Source organism: Stigmatopora argus, chromosome 2, assembly GCF_051989625.1.
Source record: "Stigmatopora argus isolate UIUO_Sarg chromosome 2, RoL_Sarg_1.0, whole genome shotgun sequence".
NCBI lineage: Eukaryota > Metazoa > Chordata > Actinopteri > Syngnathiformes > Syngnathidae > Stigmatopora > Stigmatopora argus.
In genome coordinates, this window is record NC_135388.1 from 22,553,592 (window position 1) to 22,565,882 (window position 12,291).

Sequence of the window (12,291 nt, forward strand, 5' to 3'; positions counted from 1 at the left end):
AACAAAAAGTAGAGGGGGCTACTTTATTTATAGATTATGCATTGCTTAAGATTTACGGCTTGTGATAATGAACAAGGGAGTAATGATCCTTGGTTCTTTTAAAAAAATGGAAACAGCCTGTTTTTCTTCACTGAATTGCAATGTGTTCCACATCAAACACCAAGGCATATATATATATATATATATATATATATATATATATATATATATATATATATATATATATGTATGTATATGTATATATATATATATATATATATATATATATATATATATATATGTATGTATATGTATATATATATATATATATATATATATATATATATATATATATATAGTATAGTATATCTTTCTCTATCGTTCTCTCTCACAGTCAATGACCCTATAAAGAGACAACATATAGATTAAAAAAAGGGAATTAAAATCCCCAAAGATGAGATTCATTATGTCGTTTTTTTTAAAGCTCTTGACACAAAACAAGACATAAAACATTAATGCGATAAAAGTTATTGTTGTGTTAAATGGGTGCACACATAAACACTCACGAGACACACTCCAATACGCACGCACCACAGGCACGCGGTGGGCGTGTCTTTCCGTCAGCATGAGTAAATAGTAGCGCGCCTCGGTGCTCTCCAGTCAAAAAATGACAGTTTCTTTGACTTCGTGACCGGTACCAGCTATCACACCTCGTTTCCACTGCTGCACAGCTTCGAACTTAAAGGTTCCTGGACCCGGCACAGATTATTAGGGTAAGTTTTCATCCACGCCATTATTTTTTTTATTTTGTGAAATGGTTTGTGTGAATCGTATTCGCCCATCATGAATATAAACGAGGACGTCATTTGTCCGCTGGGAGCCACCTGTGTGCAGTTTTTTCTATGCTTCCCGCGGCTCGACCCGCCTGTTTTCACAAAGTTGCTTTGGTCATCAAGTGGTAAACTAGTAAACGCACTGGGCATGTAGTGAAAAGGGAGAAGATGTTTGGTTGGTAGGTGGCAGGTAGACATTAACAGTTCTGACACACACTGACTGGCGTCGAAAGTGCAAGCGCTATTGAAAATTAATATGAAGAAAAATATAAAATAACATACATGGTGGGCTGGTTGAACACTCTAATTGCCCCTAGGTATGCGTGTCAGCGTGAATAGGTGTGTGAATGGTTGTCCGCCTTCTTTTTTATAATTAAGATTAAAAAAACGCGATGTACTGAAGCTGCAGAGTGTTGATGGATTACAGTATTATCTCAGTGGAGGCGTTAGCATGTCACGGTCGTGGGTTCGATCCCAGGTCGGTACCCCTTTTTGGAGTTTGCATGTTCCCCCCAGGCTTCTGTGGGTTTTCTCAGGGTACTCCCGTTTCCTCGCACATGCCCAACACATGCATACTAGGCTTGTTGAACACTCTAATTTGTCCCTAAGTTCTAGCAGGAATGAGTGTCCTTGTGTCCTGTGATTGGCTGGACACCAATTCACGGTGGTGCCTGTAGTTAGCTGGGAGAGGCTCCAGCAGCCCCCGTGAGCCTTTGAAGGATAAGTTAAATGAGTTATCTTGGTAGTCGCCTCGTGGTGTAGAGGTTCACTCTCCTGACTTCGGAGCGGGCAAGTGCGGGCTTGATTCCCGCTGATGACGGTATGATTGTTAGTGTGGGTGTACTAGTCTGCCTTTAGCCCGAAGTCAGCTGGGACAGGCTCCGGCAAACCTGCAATGCTTTCGAGGATATGGGGAATGGAAGATGAATGTTGGTCAGGTGCTTTCTAAAATATAAATCATTTACACAATTTTCGTTGTAATTAAAGCGTCCCAGACTTTGAACAAACCGGACATTTTTGTGGTTCTGATTTTAAACGAAAATCCAGAACTCGAACCCCCCTCAACAAAAGCTGGAAAAAACATAACACGTGCAACCTGACCAGCTGGCACACGACGCACTTTGTTATTGTGTATAACGCAGCATCAGTATGCAGACGTGTCCTGTTAGCCACATTTACTGACTGTTTTTTCTTCATAAAGAAGCCAATATTAACCCCCAATCATTGCTCCAAAGAATGCAAGTGGAAGTAATAAGGCTGCTCGTGCTGAAAAAAGGAAAGTCATGCGTAAACTTCAGACCAAACTACCACAGAAAAGTTCAAGTACGACGAGTTTGCCCGTTTCGTCAAGGCCGAGGTATAGCTTCCCAACAAGTTTTCAACTGTGACGAAACGGGCCTATTCTGGAAAAAATGCCACTAAGGACCTACATGAGACAGGAGGAAAAGTCGATGCCAGGCCACAAGCCTATGAAGGAGAGGTTTATACTACTTTTATGTGGTAATGCTAGCGGCGATTGCAAGATCATGCCGCTGCTAGTGTATCATTCTGTTAAAGCCTATTTGGAGGAAAAATTGACCTTACACTGCCTTCTGGTTATAGACAATGCACCTGCCCAAGCTCCAGCTCTGGGATTAGTTTGACTTCATTAAAGTCAGGTTTCTTCCTCCTAATGCGTACGACACCTTTGACTCAACCCATGGAACAGCAATACTAAATTTCTGTTCCAAAGATCCTTGAAGGTGACAAGTTACCCCCAGTGAAGACATGCTAGCCTAGCCTTTGATACGAGTTACCGTATTTTCACGACTATAAGGCGCACATAAAAGTCTAAAATTTTCTCCAAAATAGACAGGGCGCCTTATAATCCAGTGCGCTTTATATATGGACCAATACTAACATTGTTATCACGATAAAATCAAATAAATCAGTCGATAGGACAACTACGGCAAGCAGCCCCCGACTCTACTATTTCCCGTAGATAAAGTACTGCGCAGTGACTGCTGGGATATCGAGTTCTTAATACACCCATTTCTTTAATACACCCAGTATGACGTCGCGCGAGCACACTAATTTGGTGCTTGCCGTCATTTCGGCTATATTTACAAAGGAAATGTTGGCGTCAACAGAGCATTCAAAGCTCGAGTTGAACTATATATATATATATATACAACTACGCCAAGCAGCCCCAGACTCTACTATTTTCCGTAGATAAAATACTGCGCAGTGACTGCTGGGATATCGAGTTCTTAATACACCCAGTTCTTTAATACACCCAGTATGACGTCGCGCGAGCACACTAATTTGGTGCTTGCCGTCATTTCGGCTATATTTACAAAAGAAATGTTGGCGTCAACAGAGCATTCAAAGCTAGACTGTGAACTATATATTTATACAACTACGCCAAGCAGCCCCAGACTCTACTATTTCCCATAGATAAAGTACGGCGCAGTGACTGCTGGGATATCGAGTTCTTAATACACCTAGTTCTTCAATACACCCAGTATGATCATTTCGGCTGTATTTGCAAAAGAAATACTGCTGCTAGATGTTGGCGTCAACGGAGCATTCAAAGGACTGCGAACTATATATATATATATTAGTATATATATTAACTCGGAGCTTGCCGTCATTCCCGGAGGCTTGAGAACTACAAACGCTGGACCCGGCGTTTGGGAAGACTCATTTGGGCAATTGTTTAATTCGGACACAGAAAATGAGGACTTTGATGGATTTGTGGGTGATGATAACGTGAGTAAGTTGTAAAATGTCTAAATAAAGTACAACCGAACTCAGTTTTGCTTCCGTTGCCTTTTTAAAAACGTGTTTTTAGCGTGTGGGTGTAGCATGCAAGAACTATATTTCCCAGCAGTCACTGCGCACCGGAACCCGGAAATAGGCTGCTTCCGGTAGCCAGCGCTATTGCGTTTCGATGTTCATCCATAGATAATATATAATATATATGCGTCTAAAAAAACGGTGCATGCTTTGTGTGTTTAAAATACAAAAATAGCACTCGTTACTGACACTGCGGCTAAAAATACGATAGGCCGAATAGTCGTGAAAATACGGTAATATTTTTTTAAATTTTACAATCTCCTGAATTAAAAAAAATGCTTTGTTTTTTGCTTGTAAACATTAATAATCCTCTCTTTCATTAGCATTAATGCAGTTCGTTAACTTATGTCGATCCAAGTTAATGTTTTTGTATGTTGCTTTTTGTAAAAATAAGACAAAATAAATAGAATAAAAAGCAATTTTGGTTTTTCTCCCTTCATTATTGCTTGTTTAAAGTTATTCTGTCGCACTCCCCAGCCTAGCCTACTCTACTACTAAAGCATACATTCGTTCGTTTTCTGAACTGCTTATCCACACAAGGGTTGTGGAGGGTGCTGGAGCCTATTCCAGCTAACTGTGGGCACCAAGAGGGGAACATTCTGAATCGGTGGCCACCAAATCGCAATGCACAAGGAGACAGACAACCATTCATGCTCATACTTAGCGGCAATTTAGAGTGTAAAGCCTACATTTTAAGAAAAAATATGAATGTATTTCTAAAATTATTTTATTATAAAGTATTTAAACTATACATGTATTTCTACTATGCAGTTTATTGTCAGGAAAAGCTAAAAACAAGCTTAAAAAAGCCATTTTTTTAGGCACGCATGATTTATTTTTTCATGAATTGTAATGGAAAAAAAATATTAAAATTTCAACCAAATCACTTTGGCGGGCCGGCGGATAAGTGGTTAGCGCAGGGTTGGGCAAACTTTTCGGCCCGGGGGCCACATTGACTTTAAAAGATACGATACATATAAAAAACTGCATCCCTTAACAGTACATATGAAACATAAACAGAAAAAAAGGACTAAAGTATGAACATACTCATCACTCATCTGGGATTTATGGGGTGCTTTCTTGGTTTTCATCAGACTAAAGGTCTGTTCACACATATGTAGAGCCAAATAACACCAGAATCCTCTGTGCCATCTTCTGGATGTTTGGAAATTTGGCTGCACTTTATGAAGCCTAAAACTCAAGAGACTTTCAGGGAGTTGAACTTGTCACATTGGAGATCAATCAGTTCCAACTGCAACTCCTGTGGAACCGTTTCCGGGTCTTGTGAGAAAGGACATGACACCAGCTGTAATTTTTTCCAAAATCACAAAACCGACGGCAGAATTGCTCATGTAGGTCATCCAGTGACATCTTTTAACGCAACCAGTGTGGGGAAATGAGCAAATGACTTGTCTGATATTTGCTTGAAAAATAAAACCAGCTTGGTTTTGAAGGCGGAAGGTTTGCTTGCATTTCATGCACAAACTGTTTTTTTTCTCTTGTAGCTTCACATTCAGCTCGTTCATGTGTGTCAGGATGTCCACAGTAAAAGTTAAATGTTCAGAAATGTGTCAGTATTCTCAAGTAGCTTCCACACACATTTACATACTTTTATTAGGCTAGTGCGCAATGTTCCCTCTAATTTTTTGTTGGTCTGGGCAGAAAGACAACCTCCCTGAGCGCACTGAGTACCAGTGTGAGCGACATCATCGGTACTCGGATGTTTCGCCTAAAGACGTTTCGCCGACGGACGTTTGACAGACGGGCAGGTCGCTGAATGGATGATCGGCCGAACGGAGGTTTCGCCGAAACGGGATTCGCGCGCTCGCCCCGCCCCTGGATCGTGTGTGAACAAGTTTTTCAACCTCGGCCCGCGGGCCATATACGGCCCGTTAGGATTTTTAATCCGGCCCGCCGCCGGCGTTGTCCAAATTATAGTAAAAATCAATGTTAGTCTACCATCAATGGCAGCCCGGGAATAAGCACTCTTGGGCGGGCATGGCAGCCCGGGAATAAGCACTCTTGGGCGGGCAGATGTAGCAGAACTGAGCCGTAAAATGACAGCAATCGGGTCAAATCCATCCTAGAACAGCATTTAATGATTAAATACAAATACTGGAGCTCTTTGGACATTAGAACCGAGCCCAGGGAAGTGAATTCCTCGGTAAAATGTCGCGATGATGTCGCGATGAAGGCAAAAAACGTCTATATACGTCCATTCGCCAAACGGCTCAAAATGCCCTCAAATTCGGTCAAATCCAGCCGAAAACAGCGTTTAATGATTAAATACAAATCCTGGAGCTTTTTGGACATTAGAACCAAGCCCAGGGAAGTGAATTCCTTGGTAAAATGTCGCCATGATGTCACGATGGAGGCAAAAAAACGTCCATTCGCCAAACGGCTCAAAATGCTCTCAAATTCGGTCAAATCCAGCTGAAAACAGTGTTTAATGATTAGATACAAATACTAGTAGTTGTATTTAATCATTAAACTAACAAATACTAGTATTTGTATTTAATCATTAAACGCTGTTTGAACGAACGTTCATTCGCCGACCTGTCCGTCTGTCAAACGTCCGTCGGCAAAACGTCTTTAGGCGAATCATCCGGTCACGACATTATCATTGCTCGCTATGGGCACACCAGTATCACACCTGCCACAAGCAGGTGCATGTCAATGTTCCCTCTAATTTGTCATGTAAAACATGCTGTAAAACACGAAAAACATAAGAGTGGACAGAGCTACTGCCACTGGCTGCCGCTTAAACGGCGCCATCATGGGGAAAGGGGTAAAAAAAAAAAAAAATCCGAAATTTTTCTTTTACTGCGCGCCATATGATTGCTGCTGCGCAGAGAAGACGAGAGTAGTGTGCAATTGCGCACGCGCGCAGCTTAGAGGGAACATTGAATGCCCCGGAGGAGCAAAGTGGAAGTTAAGTTTCCATTTAACACCGGGCAGCAGGCTGACACCATTGCTGTTATCCAAAAATAGAATTCTCTGGACGGGTAATTTATGACTGGATGGCACGGAAGAGCGAAGTGGAAGTGTAATATCCCCCAAACAATGACGTCAATAAAGATGAAGAGCGTGGTCTTAGTACTTTGAGAAATCGTAAGAATTTTTTATTATGGGGTGCAGTTTGCAACGAGTCCTGGAGATTGATGAGAACACGGTCATAGCCATGGAATATGGCAATCATCTTGACAGTTTCATGTCCTTGTACAAAAGCATATTTGTACAAAAAAAGAAACAGCGGTCACAACTCCCCATCACCTTTTTCCTTGTGCACCAAAAACCTCTTGCAAAAGCTCCTCCTGAAAAGCTCCCCTACGGCGCCTCATGAAGATTGCCTCTCGAATCTGACGAAAAAAACTTGGACTAAAGCTCCTAATAACTATTTTTTTAGTTTACATTACGCGGAGAGGAACTATTTTCACAGTGAATTCAGTATTTTTAGTATTTACATCCTTTTTTTAATAATATATATAGATTATATTTAGATATTAAAACATTACAGTCTTTTCATATGCTTATAGCTGCAGTATTTAATAAATCCACTTCTTGATAATTGTACAGTCGTACTCTACTTACGAATGTAATTGGTTCCAGAACTTTTTTCGTCAGTTAAAAATTTCGTAAGTGGATCAGTACTTTATATTTAATTTCTCAAATTTGTTCAATGTCCTCACACAACTACCAAGTAAATCCTGTAAAATTGTTCAGTGTTCCAATTTTGTAAGAAAGATGTGATAAACACAACAAAATGAGAAAAAATGATTACAGAATGATTAATGTCCTAAAATGAATAACAAGCAGGTAAAATCTATCCGTGTTGAAACGCAGGTGAATAAGAGGAACCTACTGGTAGCCAACAGAGAGAGAGAGAGAGCACATGAACACATGAACACATCTAATAAACATAAAATTAAGAATTCAAACAACAACATTAATAACATTAATCAACAACTATTGGAGGGGAAAATGCACAACACGCTCTGGTTGCAGACAGGAAGCAAGACCCACTTTATTGAAAAACTAGACTAACGGGCGCCTCAATATTCCACAATACAAAAAACATTAACATTTTATGATTTCTTTGGAATTTAATTTTCCACCCATTTTATTTCTCGCACTGTATTTGCGCATATAAGCCGCATTTGTCAGACAAAAAAATGATGAATGAATCGAGGGTACGGCTTATATACGCATAAAAAGGCGACATGCACGAAACTTCAAGGTGACAACACCATAACCATAACGTCACCAAAACAATGCGGCCGAAAATATAATTTTTTTTAAAGGGTGCAGCTTATACGCGCAGGCGGCTTATATGCGACTAAGTACCTGTTTCTATATAAGTAGTCCTTCTGCAGGGCTGGTTGACAGATATTTAGGAAAAAAAATCCAAACACGATTGCCTTTTACGACCTTTAATAACGTTTCTGTAATGCAACAGATAAACGTCGTCAAAGTAGGCGATCGCACGACTCGTGAACACTTTTTCTGGATGTGTTTTTTCTACGAAGATGGAAAGTTGTTGGAAATCTCGCTGCTTCTTCCTCGGCCGCCTCCTCATGTATTCCTCCTGTATTGCCAAGTGTTCCAGCTCCTCCGTTGAGAGTTCGTTTTTGTGCCCCTCAACCAACTCGTCAATACCATAGAAGTGCAAGTCTCTCCATCTCGTCGATATCACGGAGAGGCCATGGGAAGGAGTTGTAGTTTTTAATGCTTTCTTCTGTTTCAAAATCGTAGTCATTGTGGAGGGGTTTCGGCCATATTGCCTTGCAATTTCAATCAACCGAATCCCACCTTCATATTTTTTCAACACATTTCATTTTTCTTCTTTGGATTACGGGGCCTGCTTCTTCTTTTCATTCACACTGGTAATTTTCTTGGGAGACATGATGATAAAAACAGAAGAACCTGCTTTAACCACACGGAGAGTTTTACGATCTCGCCGCGTCGTCGCGGCGCGATCCGGAATATATTAGGACCCATCCGCGGGAAACGGGAGTTGAATCGACGCAGTTGGCTTCAAACGACATCCATTAATAAATCAACACAGGAACTATTTTCACTGTGAGTACAGTAATTAAAGTATTTACATTTTTATATACCGTATTTTCTCGCATATAAGCTGCCTCCGCGTATAAGCCACACCCTTAAAATTGTTGAATTTTACAATTTCTCTTGTATAAAACACCCGCTGATTAACAATTTTCACCCCCATATATAGTTGTGGTCAAAAGTTTACATACACTTGTGAAGAACATAATGTTATGGCTCTCTTGAGTGTCCAGTTATTTCTACACCTCCAGATTTTTCTCTGATAGAGTGATTGGAACGGATACTTCTTTGTCACAAAAACATTCATGAAGTTTGGTTCTTTTATGACTTTATTATGGGTGAACAGAAAAATTGATCAAATCTGCTGGGTCAAAAATATACATTCAGCAGCGCTAATATTTGGTAACATGTCCCTTGGCCATTTTCACTTCAATTAGGCGCTTTTGGTAGCCATCCACAAGCTTCTGACAAGCTTCTGGTTGAATCTTTGACCACTCCTCTTGACAGAATTGGTGGAGTTCAGTTAAATTTGATGGCTTTCTGACATGGACTTGTTTCTTCAGCATTGTCCACAAGTTCTCAATGGGGTTTAGTCAGGACTTTGGGAAGGCCATTCGAAAACCTTAATTCTAGCCTGATTTAGCCATTCCATTACCACTTTTGATGTGTTTGGGGTCATTGTCCTGTTGGGACAACCAACTGCGCCCAAGACCCAATCTTCGGGCTGATGACTTCAGGTTATCTTGAAGAACTTGAAGGTAATCCTCCTTCTTCATTATCCCATTTACTCTCTCTGTAAAGCACCAGACTTTCCTGACTTGTTTAAGTCAAGGATTCACTTTTTCAGATCCATGCTGAGCTCCTTTGACGTTCCCATTGTAGCGTTTGTGGGCGTTTGCATCCATTGAGCCCTGTTTATATGGCCTCAGAGAACTCACCAGCTGTAGTCACTCATAATCACTCACAGGAAGTTAAGAGGCCATGTTATGAAGCTCATTTCACTGACACAACTTTCTAAGTCACCAAAATTGCTAATTTGTGTTGCTGTATGTATATTTTTGACCCAGCAGATTTGTTCACTTTTTCTGTTAACCCATAATAAAGTCATAAAAGAACCAAACTTCTTGAATGTTTTTTGGGACAAAGAAGTATCTGTTCCAATCACTCTATCAGAGAAAAATCAGAGTTGTAGAAATAACTGGAAACGCAAGAGAGCCATGACATAATGTTCTTCACAAGTTTATGTAAACTTTTGACCACAACTGTACATGGTTTAAATAGGGAGCACATGTATCTTACTTTGAAGAGAAAATCTTAAGAAAAATCATCGCACGTGGTATTTCTGAGATACTGTATGAATCCAAAGGATCGCCTGCTGGATTGCACAATATTTGGGTCATTATCATAGGAATTTGATAAGCCTATCTTTGTAAATGCAAAATATCAAATTATTAAATTTGAAAAAAGAAATAAGTCTATCGTGACGAGAACCTGATTCTTTTTAATGACAGAGATTACAATTTTCTTACCAGTGTAAGTGTAACCAAGTAAGATGTGGCAGCCATATGGCTTCTAATGTCAAAATATCTCCATTCTTTCAATGGTTCAAATTAGTGCAATAGTTGTCACTTTTGAACAAGAAAAAAAAGAAAAAAATCAAAGTGGAATTTTGTTTTATTTTGTAATCACAAATGTACAGTACTATCTTGAGATACGAGTAAAATTCAAGCAAATATTTATCTTGAGATACGAGACAAATTTTGATATACGAGCATATAGCGGACGCGAGAGGTTGCTCATAAGAATATCATGGGCACTGTCTTTCTCCCCGCAACTCCATCGTGTAAATGTCTCTACGAGCACTTTCACTGTCCCCCCGTTAGTCAGTGCAGAATGGTGGAGCCAATACGAGAGGAGTACTATTTGTGGTCGTGCGTTATCCTATTGTGAAGACATTTGTGTCCATCATTTTCGGAATATTTTGAAGGGAAGACAAAAGCAAACAACACTCGATAGGTTCCTTTTAAAAAACAGCTGAAAGTCAGGGTGGAGGCGGGGCAAATAGAGCCAACACGGGAGGAGAAAGTTTTTTTTACCTTCTTTAAAACAAAATTAGAATTAAGTTTAGTGTAAGGTTAGATTAAATTTATTTTTGAATGTGTCTGTATCGTAATCCAAGTTCATTTAAATTTGTTTATGTTAGATTACGAGCGCGTTGCCAGGCAGAAAGTCCCCCCTCTCCCACCCTCTCTGTCCGTCTCTCTCCCCTCCGCGAAATCCGTCTAGTTTTAATAATATTAAACACATTTTAGTGCTATTAAACCACTAGTTATTTGTTACGACAAAAAGTCTCTCGCTCCCTCTCTGTCCCTCTATCTCTACCCTCCCCGAAATCCGTCTAATTTTAGTACTATTAAACACCAATGTTCCCTCTAATTTTTTGTTTGTCTGGGCAGAAAGACAACCTCCCTGAGCACACTGAGAAATGTAATGATTAATATCTATGAATGGACGGCCCGGCGGATGAGTGGTTGCGCGTCGGCCTCACAGCTCTGGGGTCCTGGGTTCAAATCCAGGTCGGGCCACCTGTGTTGAATTTGCATATTCTCCCTGGGCCTGCGTGGGTTTTCTCTGAGTACTCCGTTTTCCTCCCACATCCCAAAAAGATGCATTGTAGGCTGATTGGACACTCTAAAATTGCCCCTAGGTATGGGTCTGAGTGTGCATGGCTGTCCATCTCCTTGTGCCCTGCGATTGGCTGGCCACCGATACAGGGTGTCCCCCACCCATGGCCCAAAGTCAGCAGGGATAGGCTCCAGCACCCACCGCGAGTGATCAAGTGGATAAAGCGGTTCAGAAAATGAATGAAAAAATATCTATGAATAAAACATCTTCATAAATGCCATTAGATTATGCACAAATCCGACTTAGATTTTACCTTATTTTACACATCCGTCCTTCTCACTTCTCATTCTCGTTCAAATGACTTTTCTGCTGAACGTGTCACTTGAGATAGTCAAGTTTCCATTTATATGCAATATTTTTCCATGATATTGCTTTGATTTATTTAATAAGGGATAGCACATATTAATGAACATATTTATATTCATGTTAATGAACATATATATGTAAGATTGTAGATACCAGACACACGCACGCACGCATGCACACAACCACACACACAGCAGATTTAGACAGTTCTCCCCCGATTTCACCGCTTGTTCTTTTTGTTCTATTTGCACAGAGTAAAAAGGAATGTATTAAGAAATATTAAAATATAATTAAAAAAAGATAGAAGGGCTGTAAAACACGATAAACAAGAGTGGACAGAGCTACTGCCACTGGCTACTGCGTGAACGGCGCCATCATGGGGGGAAAAAATGGGATTTTATTTTGTGCGCTCCATATGATTTGCTGTGCGCGGAGAAGATGAGAGTAGTGCGTAATTGCGCACGCGTGCATCTTAGAGGGAACATTGATCATAACCACTAGTTATTTCTTACTTTGTTAATAGATGGCGAATAAGAACAAATACAATGTTTTTCCATTCCAATATAAAGTTTTTGGGGTGTTT

General features: G+C 40.3%; 1 protein-coding gene across 1 annotated transcript in view; it reads left to right on the top strand.

Moving 5' to 3' along the window:
• The first annotated feature begins 583 nt into the window (after positions 1-583).
• The window catches only part of cemip (cell migration inducing hyaluronidase 1), a 166,355-nt gene continuing 154,647 nt past the window's right edge, over positions 584-12,291 (top strand). Inside the window, exon 1 of the mRNA XM_077591982.1 lies at positions 584-752. The gene's annotated coding sequence lies outside the window, so the exon portion shown is untranslated. The remainder of the gene's footprint in view (positions 753-12,291) is intronic.